The 14,113-nt window shown below is 49.1% G+C and overlaps 1 protein-coding gene across 1 annotated transcript in view; it reads left to right on the forward strand.

Moving 5' to 3' along the window:
• LOC138534979 (dimethylaniline monooxygenase [N-oxide-forming] 2-like) overlaps positions 1-14,113 on the forward strand; it is a 564,743-nt gene that overhangs the window by 522,805 nt on the left and 27,825 nt on the right. The window lies entirely within an intron of this gene.

The following is a 14,113-nucleotide window of genomic DNA, read 5'->3' on the forward strand; positions in this document are numbered from 1 at the left end:
GAAGGTACCTTATTACCTCTGGATGTGCAGGATGGCCGAAGGAAGGCCTCTGAATGTGTGAGAATTGGGAGCGGGAGAGTTTGCTGTGAATACTGCTCTTGACCCGTGGACAAGTTAGGCCTCAGTCATAATTGAATGAGAGACTCGTGATGGCGCAGCCAATAGGGCAAACATCTTGTTGAAAGGCTGTTGTGATTTTCAAAACTCGACACCGTTCAGGACTTCTGCATTTGTTCTCCTGACAGCACTCCTTCAGCGCACCGAAATGAGGCACCATGCCCACCCCACTAACCATAGTTAAAGAAAGAAAAATTATAAAAAATAACCTCCTACAAAACACCATCTTCAGCAATGTACCTCACAGAAAATGTGAAGGTGTCCTAAATGTATGCATCACGGAAAACACATATGTGTTGAGCTATTGGACCCTAAACAAGGTGATCTCCAAAAGGTCCAGACTCTCTCTCCATCTCCAGCGCCTCTAGCAACCAAGCCAAGAGAGTTGCAATCTGTGCCCCTGGTCGTTTTCCAATAGACTAGCTACTTTGTGCAATACAACAGGGAACCAGCTCAAACCCAGACCCACAGTGGGGGAGAGGGGAGTAACCCAGTGTGGCACTCCAGAGCAGGGCATGTGTCACTCTGGTGCAGCACCCTTTTGGACTCTGATGCTTCCACCCTCCAGAGATCCAAGAATATTACCAGTACCGGAAGGAAGGGGCACACTCTGGTTCCTTGCAAAATTCAGCTACTCAGCCACTGCAGCAGAATCAACACTGATGGACAACACCTGCACTGGCTGTGAGTGGAAAGTAAAGACTGCCTCCCTGAGGATGTGCTGAGCAGTGAAACTGGTAGGAGAACGGTATTACCCAATTTGACCGCAGCTGATTTGATCATGGTGAATTTGATAGAATCTTTGGGTGACACATTTTTTCCTCGAATATATGTGGGGGTGGGTTTAGGGTAATAATTAATATGGGGGCTTGAGTGGGGGTTGTGTGGGATCTCCCTCCGCATATAATTGAGACAAATACCAAAAAAGAAAAAAAAATGCAAACAATTCCACCACAATCAAATTAACTCGAACAAATCACACAGATCTGAGGGGAACACCAGCGGCTGTGTAGGAGAATTGTGCAGGGAACCAGAGAGCCCCCTTTCCATCCTGTACTGTTAATGTATAAGGGACATTTGTGGATGTGTGTGTGTCTTTTCGAAATGTTCAGCATACTTCCCAACATGCTGCAAACCTGGAATTTGGCATGTGGGTAGGTTCCATGGTGTAGACAAAGTAAAAAGTATAAAATGTACATTTTCTATCTATTTTTTTAAGCACCTTGCAATGATTGGGTGTGTGTGTGTCTGAAATGTTCAGCATACTCCCCAACACGCTACAAACCTGAAATGTGCGTATGTTCCATGTTGCAGACAATGCAACAAGTATAAAATATACCTTTTGGGGATTTTTTGTCTTGTTAAGCGTTCGGCAGTGCTTACCCCTGCAATGTGGTTCCCATGCCATAGTTCTGCTGTAGTTCTACCTTCATTGTTCCTAAAGTTCAGCAGTTCATGAAAACTTCAGCAGTTAATTGTTCCAAACTTTCCACACTATCAGCATTCTAGCTGATATTAGCGGCACTCACTTTTTTTTAAAACTTTCTTTATTGAGTATTCAAATAACAAACAACAACAAAGAAGTTACCTCCAGCCCACAGGTTCGCCCACCCACCCACCCAAACCCTGACACAAAACACTAGAGTCAAGCTTAGACAAACAGCTCCAGGAAGTCAATAGTGCACAACAGGAGGAGAAAATGTTCACTCCAGTTCCCCCCAGAATCCGAGATGACAGGCCAGCCGGCCACAGGCTTGCATTATTGAGAGTGGTCCGGGGAGGAGGCAGGAGATTGCACCGTTAAGGACATATCTACCATGTATTGTCTCAAAGGGGGCCAATAGTCAAGAGGGCGGCTAGAGGGAGGAAGTGCAGAAGCGTATCCAGTCTCTGTTCGCTCAGAAGTGTTAATGATTTCCAGCCATTTAGTAACAGTGGGCGGATTGGATCTTCCCCAGAATCTAGCTATAAAATACCTAGCCAACACAGAGGCCATACTTAACAGCTTTGTCTCCGAATGAGTGCCATCCTCTATCAGAGCCAACAACCAAAGTTCCAGAGAGAACGTTCACGGCGAGGGTAGCATCGGACTCATTACCACCTCTATGCTGGACCAGTAGGGCCTAATGAAGGGACAAGACCAAGTGACATGGAAAAAGTCTGCATCCGTGTGCCCACACCTCTTGCATACAGAAGGACTCCCATGGAAGACCCTGCTAAGGGCGGCGGGGGGGTAGTATGCCTGATGGATGAATTTGAACTGAAGCAGTCTATATCGGCAGTTCAGGGATATATACCAAGTTTACATGCCGATTTCCCTCCATTGGTTTTCACTCAAAGGCGCTCCAAGGGTGGATTGCCAGATGTGTTCATGTCTATGATTTCCACACGCCCTGCCCCCACTGATCAGTTTATATATAGTAGACACCAGTTTACCAGATGATTGCGGCTGTATAATAAGGCTCAGGGCTGGATGAGGTGAAGGAGCTCGGGGAAACTTCGGCCACATATTTTTAAGTGTACCCCGAAGCCTGTAGTAATAAAGTAAAGACACTGAGTTATGCACTCCTCTGGACTTAAGTTCCTCCCAGGACGCCATCTGGTCGTTATGGACTAAGTCACAAAGAGTCTGCACCCCCAATCCCGAAAACAGTTCCTTGAAGGATTTTTCATGTGTTAATGGAACCCCAACTATATTGTAAATCGGGAAACAGGGCTGGTATCGGGAAGTGGACCCGAGCAACTGGTAGATCCTATCCCAGGGATCTTATCCCGGGACGGGACCCCTATTGCCCCATAGTAGCCCCATAAGTGCTTTGGGAGAAGTGATTGCTGCCGCTTGATGGTTGTGTGGGATATCAGAACTCGGGGAGCTCTAACCGGCAATGTAGTGCGCCTGTGCTGAGAGGTAATATAAAAACATATCTGGGCATTCCAAGCCACCCTGGTGGTATGGCCGGGCGAGAGTATCGTACGCTACCCTGGGCTGCTTACCGGCCCAGACTAACTTTGTCATCAATTTCCTGACACAAGCCCAAAAGCGTATCAGGGGCCACAGTGGGACGTTGTTAAAGATAGTTTAGGGAGGATGACCATCTTGGACAAAGCAATACGAGCCGCCTGGGACATAGGAAGTAATATCCAAGCCTCCACTCTCTGCTCCAATTCCTCTAGGGTCTGTATGTAATTCTCCCTGTATAGGGCATCTGCCGTGGTGGAAACCCTCACTCCTAGGCAACGTATCCCCTGCGGGCACCAGCGAAAACCATCTCCCGCATCAAGCTGCTGCACAGAGAGGGTCAGGGGGAGGACTTCTGATTTAGTCCAATTGATTCTGAGACCGGACAATTTGCCAAACCTGACCACCTCTTGGGTCAGAGGATTTAAATTTTGCCGAGGGTGCTTAACAAACAAGAGGATATCGTCGGCATACAAGGATATCACTGCTCGGTGTGTGCGCACCACTACACCCCTGTGCGCATGCAGTTCCCGGATGTGACACGCCCGTGGCTCCATGGCAAGAGCAAACAGGACAGGTGAGAAAGGGCACCCCTGGCGAGTTCCCCGCGTACGGTAGATGTATTCCGAGACTGTGCCGTTGGTGCATTTTGCCGCCCTAGGGGCGGTTTACAATATTTTAACCCACTCTATGAACATCAATCCGAACCCGGATCGGCGAAGGACTTCGAAGAGGAAGGGCCACTCGATGGAGTTGAAGGCCATCTCTGCGTCGAGCACTGCTACGGCTATTGGGACTTCTGGGTTAACATTATGCATTAAGGTGAATAACCGCCTCAAGTTAAATTGGGTGGAACGACTAGAGATGAAACCAGCTTGGTCTGGAAGGACCAAAGCTGGCATGTGAGGAAGGATACGATCAGTGAGAATTTTTGTGAGGATTTTATTGTCGGTGTTAATAAGTGACAATGGTCGATATGAGGACATATATCGGGGGTCACGGCCAGGCTTTAGGAGCACAGTCACTAGGGCTGATCTAAGGTGGATTCTGGGAGAGACCCGCATGAGAAAGCGCTGTCATACATTTTAAGTAAATGGGAAAGCACTAAATCCACGTACGCTTTATAGAATTCCGCTGTTATTCCATCTGGCCCGGGGGCCTTACCGTTAGGGAGAGATTTTATGGCTTTGCAGATTTCTTCTTCCGTGATAGGATCATTGAGCAAGGTGCCCTGCTCCGGATCCAACCAGCCCAGTGCCACCTCATCTAAATACCGGTTCAGCACATCGTGCCCGGGGTGCGGGCGCGACGTATATAGCTGATTATAATGTTCGCGGAATTCTAGATTGATCCCTTGCAGGTCTCTAACCAAGCTTCCATCACGCCCCACGACCTCAAGCACCACGGTGGACCGGCGTTCCTTCCGAATGGCCCATGCTAGGGTCTTACTCGGGCGATCCCCGTCACTGTATCTCTGGGCCAGGATAGGGTCCCCAAGATATCTCTCCTCGCTAGCAGCCAGGGGCAGCAATTGCTCCCAAAGGGGCAACAGCTCATGACGGAGCTCAGGGGTATCGGCTTCACCCTGCAAATTCTCCCTTTCCCTAATCTTGTCTTCAAGGACTCGCATAGATCTCCTTGAGCACCCCGCCCTCCCTGAAAATACAACAACCACGCAGATAAACCTCAAATGCCTCCCAAACTATACCCTGATTTGGAACTGACTCTGTATTAAATGGAAAGAACGTTTGAATATCCTGCCCTATCTCTGACTGGAAGGCCACATCTTCTAAAGCGCAAGCCCTAAATCTCCACATTAGGTGACCCGGGGGGTCTGTGAGGACGGTGATGCCAGCAAGGACGGGGTAGTGGTCAGAGAGGGTGCGTGGAAGGATAGAAGCCACAGCGGTTTTCCTAAGGCACTTGGGAGTGACCATAACATAATCAATTCTAGAGCAGCTACCATGCACTCCAGAATAGAATGCATACTCTCTGGAGTCGGGGGGTGCAGGGATCGCCACGCATCATGCAGGTTGTGGTACTGGGAGATGGCAGCCCAAGCTCTAGCCGCTTGAGGGAGGGAAGTTTGCTTGGTCCCAGATCTATCCAGGTCCAGCGTGAGGGCTAAATTAAAATCGCTCGATCATATTATTTCACAATTCATACCTGTGAATACCCCACCCGGCAAGCCTAGGAAGGGGGGCTCCCTTAGACAGATGTGTTTCTTGGAGACAGAGTATATTGACCCTGTGATTCCTGCAAAAATTTGCAATCAAACAGGACTTCTTGGGGTTGGTAAACCCCCTAATATTCCAAGACAAGACTGAGAGAGCCTTCTGCCTTCCGCCACCCGTCGTATGTGCAAACATAACAGCTGGGGGGACGCTATGATACAGAGCTTCAGTCATGCAACAGTTACTGGCCCATTGTGTCTGACTGGGTGAGCGCTAAGGCAACCAGAAACAAAGAACAACCCTGCCAGAACTTTAGCTCTCCCGCCCCCCAAACCCACCCACGCCAGAAACCTACCGGCAGCCCTACCCCATCCCAACCCCAAACAAACCCCATAAGAAACAATCAAACCACAGTGACTGCTGGTGAAGGTGGAGCACTGTAAGCGGCCTGCGCGCTCCAAAAGGCCTCGGTCATAGGAAATGCCTCTGGGACCCAACCTCACGGGTCAGCGATCGCCATTTCAACTTATCTAATTGGCACCGTTGGAGTGGGAAGGAGAGCATCCCGAGGGACTCGCAGGGTTCGGGAGGCTTGAGGCAAAGCGCTCAGCGGCCTCAGGGGTTGTGAAGAAGACTGCAGACCCATTGTGTTGAACACGAAGTTTAGCTGGGTAAAGCATTGCGTACTTGATCCCTTTTCGTCTGAGAACGGACTTGACTGACTGAAATGTTTTACGTTGATCCTGAACCGCAGGACTGAAGTCCGGAAACAATCGGATCACGGAGGAGCCCCACCGCAATTCTCCCTTCTCCCTGGCAGAGCACAGGATTGTGTGGCGATCCCGATAATTAAAAATTCTAGCAGTGATCGGGCGTTCCGGTGCACCAGGCGGAGGCTTCGCAGCTGGAGAGCGATGTGCTCGCTCCACCATGAACATCGATGTAAGTGGAGGGCGGTCCAGTATTTCAGTGAGGAGTGTCTCAGTGAACCTCTCCATATTGTCAATTGCTGTGGATTCCGCCACACCAAGTATGCGTACATTGTTCCATCTGGAGCGCCCCTCCAGGTCCTCATTCTTAGCCGTGATCTTTTTATTAGCCTGCTGCAGGTCTGCCACCTCACGCTGCAGAGTAGAAACTTTGTCTTCGCCCTCTCCTATACGCTGCTTCGCTTCTGTCATATGCCCGCACAGTTTATCAATCTGTATGGCGTAGATGTCTACCTTACAGGTTAAGGAGTCTATTTTTGCACCCAGGTTATCAGTACTGCTCTTTAAAGCAAGTAAAGTCTGGTTTAGGACAGCAACATCGATTTGAGATGGAGGTTGACTCGAAGAGGGGGATGACGATCTGGAAGGTTGGTCGGTGCCGGCAAATTGCTCCATCTTGGCCTGCTTCTTGTGGTTTCCCATAGCGGGGAGAGATCGGAGGAGATGGAGCCGGCAGCATGCCAGAAATGAAGATGAGGTCTAGCCCCCCATGGTCTATGCAGATGACTGAGGTGAGAACGGTCCCTCAGCGTCACAAAAGGCAGGAGCCCGCATCGCCCTCTCGCACGGCCCAGGCAGTCTAAGTTCAGTATACTGTCCCTCTGCAGCCAGGACCAGGCACCTCAGCAGCAAGCTAATGAGTTATGTGCCGATCTGCCAAGCGGGTGCAATTACTGGGCGCCCAGGCCTTTTACTGCACAGAGTAGGTAATTGTCGTTGTCAGGAACAGTGGACAGCCGAGGGAGCCCTCCTCGCCACACTCCTCTCAGAATTGAACGGCAGACGGAGATTACACCACCATGAGAAATGAAACAGGAGCCAGTGGGGCCACAGGGAGGAGACGTGCACCGCCGTAGTATAGAGCCTGAGTGCTGACTAGGATCCCCCGCGATGATGCCTTGTTCCAGCAGAGAGGATGCCGCTCAACAGTATACTGGTGCCCCGCATTCCTCAGTCCAGGGGACAGTGCATTGGTCCTGCAACAATATCAGCCTGGGTGCAGGGGGAGTGCAGCTCATCGGGGCAATATATGAAGGGGGTACCTGGTCCCAGGCGGCACGCAGGTAGATGATCAGAGGAGCAATTGTGTCCTTAATGCAATAATGCCATCCCGGGGGTAGGGGCCAAGCAGACAAAATGAGTTTGGAGGCTTGGGATGGAACTCAACAGAGAATGCCCCTCCGCCCCCTTGGCAGCGGGGAAAAAACAAGCCCGTCTCACCCCGACCTACGGGGCCCAGTCAGCACCAAACAGCTTTCAGGTCCGAGTGGTGCCGGCCAGCCCCCGCCGTCAATCCAGGACAGCGGTCCGCTGCGTAGCGAGCAACACGACCACCGGCCACGGCGACTGCCAAGCAGATCAGGTTGGGCAACGGCGGGCGGCCAAGATCTCTGCACCCCGCACTCAGTACCGGATCCAGAGGTGAGCCGAGGACCCGACAGGAGCCCCGACGCAGCTCCCCGCACAGTCCCACAGGTAGGTCCAGGCGTAGGGCCAGGCAGGCAGTAGCACCGACAGAACCAGCCAGTCACGGGGCCCAGGGTCCGGGGCCAAATCCGCTCTGACGCGGCTGCAGGCAGTTGTTACATTCAGGACCGTCAGTGGCACCAGTAGCCCAATGCGACTCCAGTCCCAAAGTCGCGGGCGTCAGGAGATGGAAGGGCGGCGAGGAGGGCCCGTGGGGAAGCTACCCCTCCTCCACCCACGATACTAACGCACCAACAAGGCCGCAGCCGGCACCTCCACTCGTCCGTGGCACACAGACCGCCCGCGGCTGAGATGTTTCTGTCAGCGCTTGCCGCACAAGTTCAGCAAGCGTTCGCCGAGCTGCTGAGGAGAATCAGGTCCGAGAGATGGAGGATATTGGGCAGGATATGCGGGCCTCAGCCGGAGCCTCTCAGGCAACAGCCATCATGATCGACCGCACAACAGCACCCCCAGCGGCACTCACTTTTGAAGTCATGCGGGTGACACAAAACAGTGCTTTTGTAGTTATGGGAGTGACAGGAAATGGTGAATGTCTCTTCAATAGTGTTTGCAATAACATTGTCCGTCACATCGTGGCAAATCTCTCATGATAATTACAAGAACTTCATTTCCCACGGAAGTTGATGAATATATGCCATCTCAACAGTGCAAAGCTTACATGCGTCAGCTGTACACGTACAGGTACGGCACTTCAAACTTACATGCTTCAGCCCCATGAACTACTGTGCGAAGCACTGGTAAACCTGCTAGAATATATATTACAGGGCAGCTTTTGCATCCTAGATTTAAGGTGAGTTGGACTCCCATAAAATTAATTGCTAATAACGTTTGATACGTGCAGTGGATTTGGCTGCAATCTTGAAGTCAATTAGGGATTTGCCAACCCCTTTAGCCCCCAGACTGCAAAGTCTGGTATGGTATGGTATGATAATGTTTATTTGTAAAGCACCTATAAACAAGGCAAGTGTTTCAAAGCACTCAAGGAGGGAGGGAACAAGGGGAAAAAAACAACAGTCATTCAGAGCGGTTCTGTTCTGGATCAGTTGCAAAGGGCCCAAGCAGAGGCAGGGAGGTTGAGAAAGAGGCTGTTGCAGTAGTCCAGTTTGGAGAGAATCAGGGCTCTGAAGAGAGTGAGCTGCTGGGGCAAGGTGAGAAAAGGAAGAGTACCTTTGCGGAGGTGCAGCTTGTAGTTGGACTTTTTAGAGATGTCCGAAATGTGAGTGGAGTAGGAGAGAGTGGAGTTGAAGATGACCCTAAGGTTTTTTGCCTCACAGGTGGTTGCGGGCACAGGGCCAAGGGCGAGCGGCCAGAGAGAGAGTGGGAAAGCGGTAGCAGGAGTCCCAATGCAAACAATCTCAATCTTACTGTCATTGAGGCAGAGGTCGTTTGCAGCACACCAAGACTGAATTGCAGACAGACAGTCAGATATGAGCAAGGGAGAGGAATAGACTGAGGGTAGACTGAATGAGAGTTGCGTGTCATCTGCAAAACACTGGATGTTAGAGATGAATGTGGCAATCACACGTGCCATGGCAGCCATGTAGACATTGAAGTACCTGGAGGATAGGTTAAAACCCAGGGGGACAGTAGAGTGATAGTAGTGAGAAAGGGCCCAAGTTCCACCTGGGATGGGCGGTCAGAAAGAAAGGAGGTTAACCACGCCAGAGCCTGACTGTGATACCCAGGGTGTCATAGAGACGTGTGATCGGGATGTTGTGGTTTACTTTGTCAAAGGCAGGGGAGAGGTCAAGAGGAATGAGGACAGAGGGAGTGTTTGTGTCTTTGTGTCAAGATTTGAGAGCAGGTCTTCATGGGTGTTCAGAAGAGCAGTTTCCATGCCTCTGAATGCTTTAAAGCCATACAGATGCTCGTGGAGGCAACCCACAGATTCAGTGTGGAGGGTGAGCTGAGAGATAGCAAGCTTCTCCAGGACTTTTCCCAGGAAAGGGGTGATAGAGATGGGGTGGTAGTTTTTCAGAATGGAAGGGCCAGCAGAGGGTTTCTTAAGCAGAGGGTGCACAAGGGAGTGCTTAAGAGAAGTTGGGAAAACTCCAGTTGCAAAAGAGAGAGATTGCAAAGATCAGCCAAGGCTGGCGCAAGCAAGTCAATGTTGTCCTTAATGGTTTCCGAGGGGCAGGGATCCATCTGTTTGGATGAGGTCTTCATAGACCGGACTTGTCTGGTGACCTTATCAGGTGTGATGGGAGTGAGAGAAGTGAGAAGAAGTGGTGGAAGGGCCAAGGGAGGCTCCAGAGGTGTTGATGTATGGTGTGGAAGTGAGAGAGGAAAGGATGTCTTGGGTTTTTGCGGTGAAGTTTGCTGCAGGGCAGAGCAAAGGTCCTGGGTGGATGTGACGGAAGAGGAGACTGCTCCAGGATTGGCCAGTTCCTTACAGACTTTGAAAAGTTCAGCCGTGTTGTGTGATGTCGCGGCGGTGCAGGCTTGGGTAAAGACTCTTTTCTTGGTGTGGATGCAGAGTCGATATTGCCTTTGAAGGAGGCAGCAGGCCAGTTTGTCAGAGGGTAAAGATTAGTTAAAAAAAAAAAGTTACTAAGAAAAAAAGTTGCGCCCTACATCCCATTCATTTTCCGTAGACAAAAAAGGTATGTTTTTGCCAGACTGGTCAGCCCAAACCACTGGACAGAATTGAAAGAGGTCCAAAACAACTTGGGCACGAAGCGTTAACTTGAGGCCTTTTTGTGGTTTGGAGTTATTCCATGCAGTAGTTTTTTTAATATTTCACGGAGACAGGGGTGTCCCATTCCCCAAAATAGATAGCTATATTTTGGATAAATTGCCCAAAACAGGTGTTTCTAGAAATGAAACAGCTGCCATCTTTGCGTTTGCTCGATGCAAGAGATAGCCGCTTCTATAGCCGAGGCTATCACAAAATGAAACGCAGGAAAAAAGCCATTTGCTGGTCAAGAAACATGCAAATACCAAATGTCTAGAGGTGTGGTGGGGGGCAACTAAGATAATACCAACTGAAATTTCGGAGTTGGAAGGGGTCTACAGACTTAGTTTGCAACACAAAGCTTTTCTGTAACCTCGGCTATAGACAGAATAGCCATGAATAGTAGACATTTGAAAGCAAACTGAATCACATGAAACAGCATGTCTTGTGGGGGAAATGGGAGAGGGGAGGTGAGGAGACCATCATAGGTGATGGGGAGCAGGCACAGAGGAGGGGGGCACTTGGTGAGGGCCTGGAGGGGCAGGAAAGCATTTTTGTTTTCCGTCCGGTTTTCCGATATTCACGGCTTTAATATGACTACATGTAGCTGATGGTGTACAAAGTTTTTTTTTTAAAGAAATATTTACCACTATAGTGACTGGCCCTGGCCAAAGGATATGGCCAGTGACACAATAGCCATCCAGGTCTCCCATCCATGCAGTAACTGGATCGCCCATGCTTAGCTTCAAAGCGAGGAAGGGGCCAGCCCCCTCAGACTATGTTGCCTAATAAATGGACCCACTTTACAATACCACTTAGAGCAACATGGCCTGATGGGGCAGGCCTGTTTCTTGCTTTTAAGCTAAACAGGGTCGGTCCTGCTTACTGCATGGATGGGCGACAGTCCACAGAGTTTTGACACGGTAAACCATGGTATGGTTGATTTTTGCTATGGGGTCAAAAGTACGTGGGCATATGTTATTCTTGCAGCGGGTCCTTTTTTTTTTTACCCTTTCCGTGCTGCCTAAATGTTGTTAGTTGGGGTTGTGCGGTTAATTACAACAGTCACCAAGAGACTGACCATAAAACATGGGGCTTGTAGTACACTGCTTAATCAAAGTGTGTGATACTTGCCAAATAATTTTATCTCACTGCGCATTGCCTAAAAACATTGAGTTCTCAAAGCTTGCAATCTTTTATATATAACAATACCACTGTCAAAACAGGTCAAAGTCAGTTTGTGATTGATGAACATCGTTGAGCAATGCGTTACAAGTGTTTTGAAATATAGATATAGAGTGGATGTGCCCACCGGCCATGGCTAGTGTTCTGGTAGTGTTTTAAAATGCACAGTGGGCACAGCTAAAGGCCGTGGCCACTGTCCATGGCCAAAGGCCATGGTTAGTGGTCAGGAAGTTTTCTAAAATATACAGTTGGCACGGCTGTAGGCTGTGGCCACTGGCCATGTGTGGAAACAATCTATTGAACAACAAAACTATTGATATTCAAGGAAAAAACTTGGGTTGCAGGGATGTTAAGGTGAGAAATTAATGCAACAAAACCCCTGAAATTCAGCTAAAGCCACCTTACCTCTGCACCCCCCTATTGCTCAGCCTATGACCACAATGATGACATCACAGATGATATCACTGCTGACATCATCTATGACATCACTGATGGCATCACTAATGGCATCCCTGAAGACATCACTGGTGATATCCCTAGTGACATTGTTCATAATATCTTATATGACATCAATGAATATTTAACTAGGGGCACCAGGCAAAACATCACTCTAGGTATTTACCCATATTTAGAACACTCTTACATTTCAACATATGTGATATTATCATTTTAGAATAGTTCATAGCAATAAGTGCATTGTTTAAAACAGTAAACAGCTACACATGCATCGTATCACTACTTGTGAAGAATTACTTTGTACTACTTTGTAGCTCTTCCCAAGTCATCCTTGGCCCCTTCTCCTCTCCTACTTCCATCTCCACCTGTTGTGTCCCCCAGGGCTCTATTCACTCCCCCTGGCTCTTTAACATCTACCCTGATATCTTTGCATGCCTCATCTCCTCCTTCTCCTCCAACGTCCAGTGTTACGCAGACGATACACAGTGCTTCTTCAGACTCCCTGCTGATCCTCTTGCACCCTCCATTATCCCTGACTGCCTATCATTCATCCAGTCCTGGTGTACCTCCAATTATCTCTGCCTCAATGCCTGTAAAACTGATATCTGTCCCATTGGCACCCCTGCTCCCTCCTTCTTCCCCTCACTCTAGCCTTCCTACTTGGGCTCTCCCTGTTTGCCTTCAACTGAAGCTAGAAACCTTGAAGTCATCTTCGACTCATCTCTCTCCTTCCTCCCTCACACACAGGACATGGCCAAGAAGTCGAACTATCAGCTCTTCTTTCTCAAAGGAATCTTACCTTTTCTTACTTTCCCTCAGAGGCTCAATGTGGCTCAAGCCCAGGTTCGCTCTATACTTGACTACTGTAACAGCATCCTCCTGAACCTTGCCTCCACAACTCTGCAACCACTCCAGCTTATACAGGATAGGGCAGCGAGATTTATCCTTGGCCTTAATCCCAGGGAACGCATCTCGCCGGCACTAAAAAGTCTTCACTGGCTCCCGGTTGCTGCACGGATTAAATTAAAATCCCTCTGCATCATCCATAAGGCTGTCTGGGCCTGGGGACCACACTATCTTCAACTTTATCTCACTAAATACTCTCCCTCTAGACCACTTCGTTCCTCTGGCACCAACTCTCTGTGTGTAAATCGGTTTGCTAAACAGAGAGCACGTGGTCGCTCTCTCTCCTCTGCAGGCTCCCTCCTCTGGAATACCCTCCACCTTCCCCTGCACCTTGTGGAGGATCTTCTCTAATATCTGAAGCTCCTTAAGACCTTCCTCCTTTCCTCCTCTTTCCCTAGTTTTCTCCTCTGTTAATCCTACAGTTGCTAAACCTCCCACACAAATTCTTCCCAGCTCCTGTCTATCCACAGCACTTAGCATCTGCACACCCTCTGCTCTGGAGGATCGCACTTTCACCGCCCACTGCCCAGGCCATTTAGCACATCCTAGCACTTCGTCTATGGCTCTGCCCCAAGCTTGGCCCCTCCAGCACTTACCACCTCTTTCCTCTTCCTTTCTGCACTTGCACGTTCTGAATACTCACAAGACATAGGAGGCCCCCCTGTTCTTAAATATTGTGTTGTTGTAATGTATTTCCCTTCCCTGCTCCCTCCTTGCCCTGTGGGCGCTTTGAAACAGTATTTTCTAATTGTATAAGCGACTAATAAGCATTAAATAAATAAATAAATAAATAAATAAATAAATACTTTGGTACAAGATGATATTTGAATTATAAATAGTAGACTGCTTAGAATGTTCCTGTTTGTGCCTAATATATCTAAGATGTATTCACTAAATATAATCTGTTTATACATTTACAAAAACACTACATGGCCAGTGGGCATGGCTTACGGTTGTGCCCACTGTCCATTTTAAAACACTACCAAACCACTAGCCACTGCATTTGACAATGGCAGTGGACACAGCCTTCGGCCGTGACCACTGTCCATTTTAGAACACTACGAGACCACAAGCCATGGCCCTCGGACATGGCCGGTGTGCAGGGCCACTCAATATTTTAAAACACTTGCAACCCATCACTCAAAGACATTCATCAATCACAAAC

Source organism: Ambystoma mexicanum, chromosome 1q (genome assembly GCF_040938575.1).
Source record: "Ambystoma mexicanum isolate Mex_15411 chromosome 1q, UKY_AmexF1_1, whole genome shotgun sequence".
Lineage (NCBI taxonomy): Eukaryota > Metazoa > Chordata > Amphibia > Caudata > Ambystomatidae > Ambystoma > Ambystoma mexicanum.